General features: G+C 54.0%; 1 protein-coding gene across 1 annotated transcript in view; it reads left to right on the plus strand.

Annotated features, from left to right (window-relative positions):
* The first annotated feature begins 12,978 nt into the window (after positions 1 to 12,978).
* The window catches only part of FAM222A (family with sequence similarity 222 member A), a 55,544-nt gene continuing 55,274 nt past the window's right edge, over positions 12,979 to 13,248 (plus strand). The window contains exon 1 of the mRNA XM_025986624.2: positions 12,979 to 13,112. The gene's annotated coding sequence lies outside the window, so the exon portion shown is untranslated. The remainder of the gene's footprint in view (positions 13,113 to 13,248) is intronic.

Consider the following 13,248-nt stretch of genomic DNA (forward strand, 5'->3'; position numbering starts at 1 on the left):
CGCACACCAGCCCCCCAGAGCAGCTGGGCAGCATTTCTGCTGTCTGCGGGCTCATTTATCATTCCGAGGGGGGCATTGCCGCCGTGATGTCCCCCGAGACAGCTCTGCCATGGCCCCATCTGATTGAAATCCAGGCCCAGTGCACACTCGGCCCAGGGAAGTGGCTGCCCAGAACCCGAAATAAATAATACCACAGGCAGGAGGCACAAATCTGCCGCTAATTACGGCATATCCTGATTAAATGGGGTGCATAAATAAATATTTCAGCTTGGAAGATGAATCGGTCAGGAGGACCGCCACACCAACCCTACTTGGAGCCTCTCTTGTTCTGTGTCTTCCCCCTGGGGACAAAGACAGAGCCTTGGCCCCACTTGCCTGAACCACAGCTCAGGATCCATCACACACACCCTGCCCCCACAGCTTGGCCTCGACTTCCTTACCCATCAAGTGGGGTATCAATGACCAGCCCTCAGCCAAGCCCACGAGTCTGGAGGGACAATCTGAAAGGGTTGGGCTGACCGGTTTTTGACAGGGCCAAGCAGGCAGTGATTATAAACAGTAAAGAACAGAGAATTCGGGGCCAGGAAGTCTTGGGTTTGAATCCCAGTTCTGGGACTATCCTGGTGTCTCGGTTTCTCCTTCCGTAAATTAGGAGGATGTGGGCAGCCCGGGTGGCTCAGCGGTTTGGTGCCTGCCGTCCACCCAGGGCCTGATCCTGGAGACCCAGGATCTAGTCCCATGTCGGGCTCCCTGCATGGAGCCTGCTTCTCCCTCTGCCTGTGTCTCTGCCTCTCTCTATGTGTGTCTCTCATGAGTAAATGGGTAAAATCTTCCAAAAAAAAAAAAAAATAGGAGGATGTGACCGGCCAATGATGGCTCAGAGCCGTACCGAGCTCACAGCATTCGTGGCAGCTGCCATGAGGATAAGGAATACCGCACACTCGAATCCCGGCAGTTACTATCATTAGCTGTGGAGGTCCCCAGAAGACCCAGCCCCAGGCAAGGTCCACACTCTTCACACCCGCTTGCAGGCCCTGCCTAGAGACTTCTGTGCCTGTCCTCACAAATGCCACCTACTCATTTCCGAAAGGCAGAGCGATAATAGAATTGGGGGCCCAGGGGAGGGGAGGAGGAGGGAGAACCATCCTGGAAAAGTTTAAATCAATTAACTCCCTTCCAGAAAACAGGCTGAGAAATGTAATGGAGAAATAATGACTTTTCTCCACAGGATTAAATGACACAGACCAGGGCCCAGTGAGGAATCGGGAAGGCAGGAACAGGAGCCGTGTCTGTGACTGTCCACGTGGCCTTGAGCAAGTCTTATTTCTTTCTCTGAACCTTAGTTTCTTCACCTGTACAAGGGGAGGGCTTGGGCCGGCCTGGGAGTGGCCAATAGAAGGCACACCTCCTGTCACTTCCCCACCCTTGCCCGTGGCAGGCATTGCTAATCAATTGCAGTATGGTTCTCATTGGGCCCAGAGAGGAGAGAGCAAAGCCAGTCCAAGCCGGAGCTCTAGGCATTCCCTCCGATGGGTCAGAGTTGGCATACAAGCACCAGGCTGGGTTTAGATGGTCTGCGAGGTCTCTTCTAGCACTAGGTTGATATTCAATAGTGTTAATACTGCTGATAGACTCAGAGTCTAGATAGATAGATAGGTAGATTTTTTTTTTTTAAGTAGGTTCTACACCCATCATGACCCCAACTCATGACCCCAAGGTCAAGAGTTGCACATTCTTGGGGCACCTGGGTGGCTCACTGGTTGGGCGCCTGCCTTTGGCTTGGGTCGTGATCCTGGGGTCCTGAGATCTAATCCCTCATTGGGCTCCCCACAGGGAGCCTGCTTCTCCCTCTGCCTGTGTCTCTGCCTCTCTCTCTCTCTCTGCATCTTTCATGAATAAATAAATAAAAATTAAAAAACAAAATAAAACTAAACAAAAAAAGAGTTGCACATTCCACTGACTGTGCCGGCCAGGCACCGCTATGCTTTCAATATGTTAACTCAATAAAACCTCACAATCATCAGATATAAGGAAATTACTATTATTACAAAGCTTATTTTACAGAGGAGAAAACCAAGGTCCAGAGAGGGGATGTGATTTGGCCCAAGGTCACAAAGCTACTACATGGAGTCAAGATTTGAACCCATGCTCATCTTCCCTGAAACAGTCCGGAAGGGGTAACATGACCCTTCTCCTCTGATTGGGAGTCTGGGGAGGAGGGTCACCAAATTTTCACACCAAGCTCTGTGTCGTGTGCATCGCATACACTGTCAGTTTAGGAGTGCAATTATTCTCATTCTCTAGAGTGGGAAACTGAAGTTCTGAGGGATGATGGGACCTGCCCGAGGACATGTGACCAATCATTGGCTTTATAATATCCATTTATCAGCCCAGGCCTGGGCTGGCATACTGGAATAGTAGAATGAATGAAGAAGACAGCTGGTACTAGAAGAGTTCCAGGGTCAGGCTACACCCCACTCCTTCCATTACTAACCCTCAGACCCCCAAGCTGATTCCCTGGCCCTGGCTAGATGACCTGTCACCTCTGCCCATGGCCCCAGATGACCCTGGAGCTTCTGGTCAGGGCCCAAATCCATCATTCCTGAGTGGTCTGTCCCAACCCTGCCTCCTCCCATTCATCTTCTCACCCCAGCTAGAGAGAAGGAGGTGATGCTGGGATGGAGGGGGGGAGGGTCCCACTTTAGGAAATCCTTGGCCCCACTGAAGTCCTCTGCAGTGGCCTCCTCCACCACCTCACAGGCAGACATTCCGCACCTGCAGAATGCTTTGGTCAATGCCTTGAACCCCAACATATAAGAAAGCCAAAGGCAGAGGGCTCTAACCAGAGGGTGTGGGGCATGAAGGAGTCATGCCTGGTGTCTCAACCACCCTCTTTGCCTTCAAGCAGCCCCCAGGGAGACCCCCGGAGAACCTCCAGAAAGTCATGGAGAATGACTCTGTCCTGGGGACCAGAAGACCTGGGTGTGAATTCCTGCCCAGTCACTGACTCACTGGAGCAAGTATCTTTCCCCTCTGAACTTCAGATTCCCCATCTATCACACCAGAGGATTGAACTCAGTGGCTTTCAGGCTTTTATTGCTAGAACAGTGGAAACCTTTTCTCAAATTAAAATCACATGCAGAACTCCAATATGAAAGAGCAATGAAACTGACCCTGCTCTAGTTGAAGTGGGTGGGCAGAGGATGGAGCTGGGACCCCAGAGCTCTCCATTTACCAGCTTCCTCAGCCTACCCCCACCATAACCAGTGGTCCCTGACATATCTTCTTAAAATCTTAAGGTTCCTAGGAAGAGGGGCACCCGGGTGGCTCAGTGGTTGAGCATCTGCCTTTGGCTTGGGTCGTGATCCTGGGGTCCTGGGATCTAATCCCCCATTGGGCTCTCCACAGGGAGCCTGCTTCTCCCTCTTCCTGTGTCTCTGCTTCTCTCTCATGAATGAATGAATGGAATCTTTGAGGGAGAAAAAAGGTTCCTAGGAAGATTTTGAAAATATAAGAATAGATATTTTCTCAATTATTTTATTTTGAACCATTTCAAACATACAGCAAAGTTTAAAGACAATGAATACTTAAAGATCCACTACCTGGATTATACCATTAATGTTTTATTGTACCTTGCTTTATTAAACAAGGATCCCTTAGGCCGCCTGGGTGGCTCGGCAGTTTGGTGCCTGCCTTTGGCCCAGGGCCTGATCCTGGAGACCTGGGATCAAGTCTCGTGTCGTCTCCCTGCATGGAGCCTGCTTCTCTCCCTCTGCCTGTGTCTCTGCCTCTCTGTGTCTTTCATGAATAAATAAATAGAATCTTAAAAAAAAAAACAAAAAACAAAACAAGGATCCCCTCTCAGCTCTGTAAAATTTCATGACTTGGAGAGGACTGTGCCCGGGTGTGTGTGTGTGTGTGTGTGTGTGTATGTGTGTGTATCTGTGTGTGTTTGGGGGCATCGGGGAGAGAGGAGCAGTGTTCTGAGTCCTTTCTAGGAAGCACTGTGAATTTGTAACAGCAACACAACTGCTATAACAAACAGACCCTGGCATCTTAATGGTGCAACTCAACAGATGTTCATTTCTCATGTAACAGTTCAAAGCCTTTGTTGTTGGTCAACAGGTGGGCAACTTTCCTCCGCAAGTGATTTAGGGGCCCAGGCTCCATCCATCTTTTGGCCCTGCTCTGCTCTAGGAAGGTCAATCGTCTGCCTTGGGGCAGAAGAGAAAACTTGTGTACAAGAGGCATAATCACTTCTTACACTATGCTTGCTCACATTTCAGTGGCAAAAGCTACTCGTTCAGCCATGCCTGGAAATGTGGCCTCGAGCTACTTATTCCCACTGGGCTCTGCTTCCCAGCATCCATTTCATCCCATGGAAGGAGATATGAATTTCACCAGTGAGTTGGCTGTCTGTGCCATACCCAGTATGTCTAGAAGTACCCCCAAACCTATCCTAATTCATCCTAGCCATCACCCTGTCTCCATGCTATCATGCCAGATAAAGAAGGTCTGGTCAGCTCTCCAGAGGTATTTAACTTTGTTCAACAAACACGCACGGAGGTTTTACTGTAGACCTGGCCTCTGTACCAAGCATTACCACACAAAGATGAACAAGATTAGGCCCCTGTCCTTAAGAACCTTCCAGTAAATAGAACAAATAACTCTTTTCTCCGGAGCCCTCCCTTTCTTGAGAGAAATCCCATGAGAGCTTCCATTCTACGAGAGTGAGTAGATTTGACACTGGAACACTGGAGGGGGGCACCTGGGTGGCATAGTCGGTAAAGTGTCTGAAGCGTCTGCCTTCAGCTCAGGTCACGATCTCAGGGTCCTGGGATGGAGCCCTGCATCAGGTTCCCTGCTCAGCGAGGAGTCTGCTTCTCTCTCTCTCTCTCCCTCAAATAAATAAAATCTTAGAAAAGAAAGAAGAAAGAAAGAAGAAAGCAAGCAAGCAAGAAAGACTGAAAGAAAGATCTGATTTGATAACTCTCTACTGGTCACTTTCTGCATGCCCAGAACATTGAGCTCATTTTGTTCTTCTCTCTTGCAAAGGCATTTTTTCCCCATACTATATAAGGGAATGAATGCCAAGTCTCAAAGTGGTAAAGTGACTTGGCTAAGGTCACACAGCTAACAGAGGAACTGGGATTTGAGCCCAAATATCACTTCCTAGTTTCCTGTTTCTTTCTGCCCCATCTGGGTGTGTGCTGGAATCTATAGTAGGAGAGAGACACAGAGGATTAGCTTCCTGACACAGGCCCTAAGCGATGTGCTTTACATGTGTCCCCTCATTTCTTCCTTCTTACCTCCATGAGGTTGGTGATGTCACTCTTGCCATTTTAGAAAACAGGAAGCCAAGGCTCAGAGAGGTGAAGTGACTTACCCAAGGTCGCATGGCCAGTTTGGTTTCATATCCTGATCTATTTGACCTGATTGGGGCACATCTTGCAATATGGGTCGTTTTTATGGCTAAACACAGAAGCAGTGAGATCTTCCTTTGTCACGAGGATAGCTCAAAAGGCAAGAGGATGCCTTTTCTATTAATAATGGGGTGAACTTATTTTAAGGCATCTTTGAGCCATATAATGGTTTACAAAACAGCTGCAGACAGTTTAGCAGATCCCCTCCCCGCTGGATCCCAGCCAGAAAGGGGCTCCAGGGCCAGGGCGGAGGCACCTTTCTGGAGCTCTCTGGGTCTGAGCCAGGGGTTGGGGCTGCGGGAGGGAGCCCAAGGCAACTGGGCAGGAAGCAGGGACCTGGCCTATCGACAGCGTACGGCCCAATCAATGCTATCTCCCCAGGCCATGCCTGGCTAGACATTGATTTCTGCTGCTGTTGTTAACTCCCTGTTTATGTAACGCCTGAACTTTGCACAACTGAACCGTTTCATGTGCAGAGAGAGCCTGTTGCCATGAAAACCAGGCCGCGCATGACAGCCGGGATGCGGCGGTATCCTTGTTTTATTGGCCGGCGCTGAATGTATTTTAACCTTGATAAGTCAATAACTTTTTGTACAAAAGGAGATCTGCCAGGCGGGCTTGGGAGGCCCTGCTGGCCTTTCCAGGCTGGGGCGGGGTGGGGGGTGGGGGAGGCCGGGCAGGCTGGGTTTAATCCCCTGGAAATCTGCCTGCCACTCAGAGCCTGGGAGAACCAGGCCCAGCCGGGCCAGAGGAGCAGAGATCAACCTTGCAGGGGTCCTGGGGACCACTCCCACATCCAGCCCCCATTTCCCTGAGTCAGAAACCTATGGCAGAGACACATCAGGGTTCAGATCCTCGTGCGGCACACCCAGGAGCTCAGTGCCACCTGGAGCAAGGCCACTGATGCCAGCCTGTAGAGAGTCCACATCTATAAGCCAGGCCTGTCGTTCCCCTTCATGGGCTTGCTGTGAGGTTTGCAGATCATGTATGCAAAGCACCTGGAGTGGTGCCTGGTCTGTAGTGGGGCCTCGCTAGATGCATATTTCTATCACTGCTGCCACTTTATTTTACACTAATAATCACTGGCTATGTTTGTAGAACCCATTAGGTGCTTTTGGACATAGTTGTCCTCGTTTTCTCATTATAGTCCTTCCTTGAAATAGGCAGCACCCCAGTAAGTAGTCACAACTTTTGGTTGAGGAAACTGAGGCTCTGGGAAGCTGCCTGGCTTAGGGGTCACATGACAAGACAGTGGTGCTGATTAAAGGAATGAAACCCTGGGCTCCCAGTCCAGTGCTCTTTCAAACTCTGCCCACAGAATAGCCTGTGGGCTACTAGCTCCCCCGACGGCTAACCCCAGACTCAGCAAATATCACTAATTGATGGTAGCACAGCGCTTGTTCCCTTCTGAACCCGGGTGAGGCCTCAGAATCCTCCTCAACACAGAGCTGGTGTGAGATGAGACTCAAGTGAAACTGTGCCCTCAGAGGGCTCTGGGCTCAAGTTCCACCTCTGGCCCAAACTTACTGGGTAACTTGGAGCAAGTGCCTTCCCCTCTCTGGGCCTCCTAATCCCAAGGGGTGAAACAAGGGGATTTAACGAATCCTAGATTCTCTTGGGTTCTCCCAGGTGGAAGGGACCCCATCACCTTCTGGCTGATATCCCGACATCTTGAACTCTCCAGGCATCTTGAACCTTCTCCAATTCCATCACACAGATCGACATAGAACCTAATGTGTGCAAGTGATCACACAGGATGCTGGCGATACAGCACCAAGGATGATGACCAAGAGTCCTCCCGGCCCCAGAGCTGACCATCTAGACAGGGAGATGGAAAATAAACAAGTCAACTTACAAGAGCCCAGGGAGTTGCTGACGGTAATAAGTGCTCCAGAGGCAAAGCAAAGGAAGGGCCTCTGGGGAGAATAACCGTAGATGGGGTGGTCAGGAAGGGCTTCTCAGAGGAGGTGATATTTAACTGAGACCTACACTGTGACGATGAGACAGTCATGCAAAGAGTAGAGGAATAATGTTCCAGGCAGAGGGAACAGCTTGACCAAAGGCCTCAGGGGGAACTAGTTTGGTGCCTGTCAGCAATCAAGAGGAGGCCAAAGTGGCTGGAGGTGAGCGTGGCAGGGGCCAGTCCCTGAGACTACGTGGGCCTCCTCAACCCCCCTCCCCTGGGCTCCTGGCCCCATCTCTCTGGGCCTGCCCTAGAGAGAGGCTCCAGGTACTGGGGGGAAGGGGTGGTGGGCAGGGCTGGGTGAATAACAAGGTTACACGTGCTGCTTCTTTCTCCTTTTCTCCAGGAGGAGCATAAAGAGCTCTTTCTTTTCTGCTTATTAATAGCTCTGATTAAATTATCTCTGAAAAACCTACGTGGTGCGCACCAATGGGGGCTCGGCTCCCTCCAGGCTCTGGCCTAGATTATGGCAACAAGGGCAGGTGAGGCAGGTGGGGGCTGGGGAGGGAGGCTGGGGCAGGCCTGCTCCCCTACTCCTACCAGGACAAAGACTCGCCTCTGCTTCCTCACCTCCCTCCCCAGCTCAGCTCAGCCTCTGACCACCTCCACTCCTGGGACAGTCACAGGCCCCTCACTTGGGACACCAGGCCTTTGCGTTGGCAGTTTGCTCTGCCAGGATCATTCTTCCCCTCACCCATCCCTTGGCTACCTCCTACTCATTTTTCCACAGGGCCGCCAATCAGCCTTTCTACCATCACTAGCCCACCGGCTGGGTCAGGTGCCTGCTCTGGGCTTTTCCCTCTCCTGTTACCCTGGATGATCACTGCTGGTTGTTTTATCTGTCCCTCCATGAAACTTGAGCCCCACAAGGTCAAGGACTGTTTGGGTCACTGCTGAATCCCTAGTGGCTGCCACAGAGCAAGTACTTAGGAGATACTGAATGAATGAATGAAATGAATGAATGAATCAAAGAATGAACAGAGTTAAAGAGGGAACAGGCATGACTAACCTTACATACATGGGAGAGTGGGAGCAGAAGTTTCAGGCTCCAGACCCCTTGAGCTGTGCCTATGTGACAACTAACCCCATTTCACAGATGGGGAAAACCAAGGCACAGATGAGTCACATGACTAATCACCTGAAGAGTCAGGATTCAAGCCCAGTCAGCCTGATTCCACTTCCTCCTCCTCTCTCTGCTTCTCCACCACAAAGAAAACCTGGGCCATATTTATTCATGGATTCAGAGTTTAATTCAACTAAACTTTATTGAGTGCTGACCATATACCAGGCCTGTGCTAGGGCTAACACAGTTCAAATGCAGACCCTGGTCTCCCAGAGCCTTCAGGTTGGTGGGAAAGATCGTCAAATATGTGAGTCATTATAAAACAGACAAAGTACATTTATGAAGGGGGAAGTGCTCCAACCTGGAGGGCAGTAGTCAGGGAAGGCTTCCTGGAGGAGGGGATACCCTAGCTAAAATCTGGAGAAGCAAAAGTCAACTACCTGAAGGGAGGATATTCTAGGTGGAAGGGACAGAATGGGTAGAGACCTGGAAGTCAGAGAGACACCTGGGAGGATGTTGCAGGCACTTCAGCAAGGCTGGAATGTAGGAGGTATAAAGGGACTGTGAAGACTGAGATGCTCTCTGTCCTCCAACCCCCTCAGGGCCTCTTGAACCCCTGGCTGCAGCCAGCATTCAAGCACTGGCCTGCCTGGTGGTTCTGTGGACCGTGGCAAATCTATCTTGACACTGTCTCCATTCACATAATGCAGAGTTATTGCACATGACCATAGCAAGGGGAGGCCAGATCAAGGCTGGGAACTGGGGACCTGGGGGGCACTGACAGGAAGGCCTAACCTCAGGGAGGTGGGCAGTGTGAGCGTGAGTGTGGGAGGGTATAAGCTGAGCATCTGTGAGGGCATTTACCTGCCTGGACGGGTGTGAGGGGCACCTGAAAGACTGGGCTTTCCACCTATGCAGCTGCCTTCCAGTCTGAAATCCCACCATTAGTGCATCATGGGCTCCCAGACCTTTGGAGATGGAGGGGCCCTTTGAGACTTTCTAAACCCCCCGCTGTGCATTAGAACCACAGTGAGACCTTTGGAAGCCACCGAGTCAGGGAGGAGTGCCACCTCAAGGGAGAGTGATTGGTGGGGCTGGGTCCTTAGTCCCACCCTCCATTCTACAACAGAGAAAACTGAGGTCTGAAGAGGACAGGTAACTTGCCCTCAAGGCTGCACCCAGTCAATTAGTGGCTGGCATAGGGTGCAGTAAATCAAGATCTGGGGCTCTAGCGTTTGGGACCTGGTTCTGTCATTGTGTGACCTTGTGCCAGTCACACGGCCATCCTCAACTATGAGATGTGTACAGTAATCAAACAGACCTCACCGGGGTGCTGTGAAGGTAAAAGGAGATAGAAATATGTGATATAAACAGCATGGAGCATGTGCCCTGCACATAGTAGGTGTCAAGTCATAGTTAACTGACGATGGAAAAAAAAATCCTAAATTATGGAAAATAGTTGGTGTGGCCCTGCAGCCTTCTTCTCCACTTCCCGCTCTCTCTTTCTTCTCAGGGTTTTGGTTGTCACCATCCCTCTCACTGCACCTGGCTGGAGTGCTGCACCATATTCTTCCCACCTGTCCACACCCTGGGTCCACCCAGTGCGTTGCCCGGGTAACCCGCCCTGACGTCACTGGCAGCTCTGTGGCTGGCCCCTGGAGCAGAGTGAGCTAGCGGAAGCAGCTGGATCAAGTTCCCATGTACATCCCCACCCCCACTCCAACTCCAAGAAGGTTGGGTGAGACAGCCTAGGAGAACTAGAGCAGGGCAATGAAGCCAGGAGCTGCTGGGAATGGTACTCATGGCAGCGGCTCGAGGGCCTGAAACAGGGCCAGCTCCTGCCCTAGATAAGGAGGCAGGTGGCCTACTTGGTCGGCCCTGGAGCTCCACTGCGGGCCCCCCCCTCCCCAGGCTCTGGGTAGAGGTGTGTTGGCTCCTAAAAGTAGGCTAGCTACCCGCCTCCCACCCCAAAAGCAGCCCATCTCATGGGTACACTCACCAGGGTCTTTCTTCAAAGACTTCCAGGTCTGGATGACTATAGTTGGCATTTATTAAGCACTTAATGGATTCTGAATCATTTCCAGCAATAATTTTTGTCCACACAACCACCCCCTCGGATAGGAATTATGATACATAGACAAGAAACTGGGGCACAGAGCCACGAAGGTAAATGTTCAAAGCCAACAGCTAGCAAGGACAGGGATGGAATCCCACTCAAGTTCCATGGGATTCCATGGGGTCACACAGACATAGCCTGAGAGTGGTCAGAGGCTTTGCATCTCTGTAGGGATCCTGAAGTCTCTCCTGGAAAGCTGGCTCCCCAGCATGCTGTGTGAATCCCACTCAAGTTCCATGGGATTCCATGGGGTCACACAGACATAGCCTGAGAGTGGTCAGAGGCTTTGCATCTCTGTAGGGATCCTGAAGTCTCTCCTGGAAAGCTGGCTCCCCAGCATGCTGTGTGAATCCCACTCAAGTTCCATGGGATTCCATGGGGTCACACAGACATAGCCTGAGAGTGGTCAGAGGCTTTGCATCTCTGTAGGGATCCTGAAGTCTCTCCTGGAAAGCTGGCTCCCCAGCATGCTGTGTGATGGACACATGGCAACTGAGGGAACTATCCCTCCCAGGACTCAATTTCTCCAGCTGTAAAATGGGACTTTTTACAGCAGGCCACCATGGGCTATCAGTCAGACCTACTGAGAACCTATGAAGCTGCTTAGAAAGTAAAGGGCAAGGTGCAGTACAGTTTGATAGACTCAAAATTTGGGCACCAGGTAATACTGTGCCTCAATTTCCCCATTTGTTAAATGGAGTAGAATATCAGGGCCTGCTTCCCATATATGTGGTGTGGATACCATGCAGTGGACTTTGTAAAGAACTTAGCACAGTGCCTGGGTGTATAATCAGTGGTCCACAGATCTCAAATGTGATGCCAAAAACCATTCACTGCCGAAAAATGCCTTGGGGCAAAACACAAGGGTCACTTCACTTCTCTTAACCACAATTTCCTCTATAAGCTGGGAGTATAATAATAGCACCTACCATGTCGGTTTTCTCATTTGTAAAATAGGGATAATACTATCTACCTTACAGGGTTGTTGTGGGCATTATGGCAGAGTATTTAATTACATAAGTGGTAGCTTGCTACTATTTTTAACAAATTCCCCGTAGAATTGTCTTCCAGATTAGCAGATAATGCTCTTCGCACAGTGCCTTGCCCCAAACACGTGCTCAATAAAGGATGCTTGTTTTTCCACCTCTGGGTCCCGACAAAGGGACTACAAATACCAGCACGCTCTGCGCCTCATGTCGGGGCCCCTCCGCCCGGCGCCGGCGCGCTGCATGCCGGGACTTGCAGTCCTTGCGAGGCCGGGCCCGCCTCGCCCCAGCTTGGGGGAGGAGGTTGGAGAGCCGCCCTGCCGGCCTTTGAATTTTGCCGCGAAAAGCGCGCGTGGCGGCCCCCGGCCCCGCCCCCCGCAGGACGCGGCGCCGCGTCACCCTGGTAACCGCCTCTCGGCCGCCGCTGATTGGGCCGAACCTCAGGGGGCGGGCGGGGGGCGAGACGCGGCGGCCGCTGCCGGCGCTCGCGCCTGTCAGTCGGGCCGGAGCGGAGCAGCGGGCAGGACGGCCGGGCTGGCGGCTCCGCGGGAAGCCTGCGTGCTCCAGCCGAGGGAGGTGAAGAGCCGGGCCCGCCGCCCGCCGGACGCCGCGCGCCGCACCGGGGCCTGAGGCGAGGCTGGGCGCCGGCGCGCGCCAGGCGGCGCGAGGCTGAGGCCCCGGGAGCCCCGCGCGCCGCCAGGGGCCATGGGCGCGTGAGAGCCCGGCGCGCGCCACCCCTGCTGCAGCTCGCGAGCTCGCACGCCCGCTGTGCCGTGGCCCGGGCCGTGCCCACGTCCGCCCTGCGCCACCCGGACCGGTTACTTGGCGGCGCCGAGGCCCCCGGGACTGCCTCGAGCCTCCGCCGCCCGCCGCCGCCGCGGCCGCCGCTCTCCAGCTTCCCCTCCCCCCACACCCAGGGCTTGGAGCAGGAGGAGGAGGGGCCGGTGCGTTCTAGCCGCGGCTCTTCCAACCTGCGGGGGCCGGTGCGTGCCCGGCGAGGGGCCGGGGCCGCTGCAGGTGCGTGTGAGCCCGGAGGCGGCGACCCCCTCCCCCGCCGGGCGGACCGGGGGCTGCGAGCCGCGGGCGGGCGGTCGAGCGAGAGGAAGCAACAAAGACAGGCTGCGGCTGGGGCCGGCGAGAGGGGCCGCGGCCGCCGGGCTCCCGGCGCGGGCGGAGAGGGCGCCCGGGGAGCGGCGCGGGCCGAGCTGCAGCCCTGAGCGGGACCCCGAGGGGAGGCGCAGCGCCGCCCGCCGGACGCGCAGAGCACAGGCCCCGGCGAGGATGCGCCGCCTGAGCGCCCGCGCGGCCCAGGTCCCGGGCGGGCGCGACCCACGCTGAGCCGGGAGACCCGCCGCCCCCGCCCCCGCCCCCGCCCCCGGCCGGCGCGGGCCGGCGCCAGGACCACCGTCGCGGACAGCGTCCCCTTCCGCCCCGAGAGAGGCATCGGCCCCCCCGGGGCGCTCCCCCGGGCAGCCTCCGCCGCCTCTGCATGGCTGCGACCCGGCGGGCCGAGAGTCGTCGCCGCTGAGACCTGCTGCCCTTCAGCGGCCTGGCGGACCCGGTGAGTTCCTCGGGGCGCGGTTGGTTCCGGGCCGGGGCCGGGGGCACTCCCTGGCGTCCGGGCGGCCGGGTCGGAAATAAAGGGGCCCCGAGCTGTCGGGAATCTTGAAACAGCGGTGCTCCCGGTCTCCCCCCAG

Source organism: Vulpes vulpes, chromosome 10 (genome assembly GCF_048418805.1).
Source record: "Vulpes vulpes isolate BD-2025 chromosome 10, VulVul3, whole genome shotgun sequence".
Lineage (NCBI taxonomy): Eukaryota > Metazoa > Chordata > Mammalia > Carnivora > Canidae > Vulpes > Vulpes vulpes.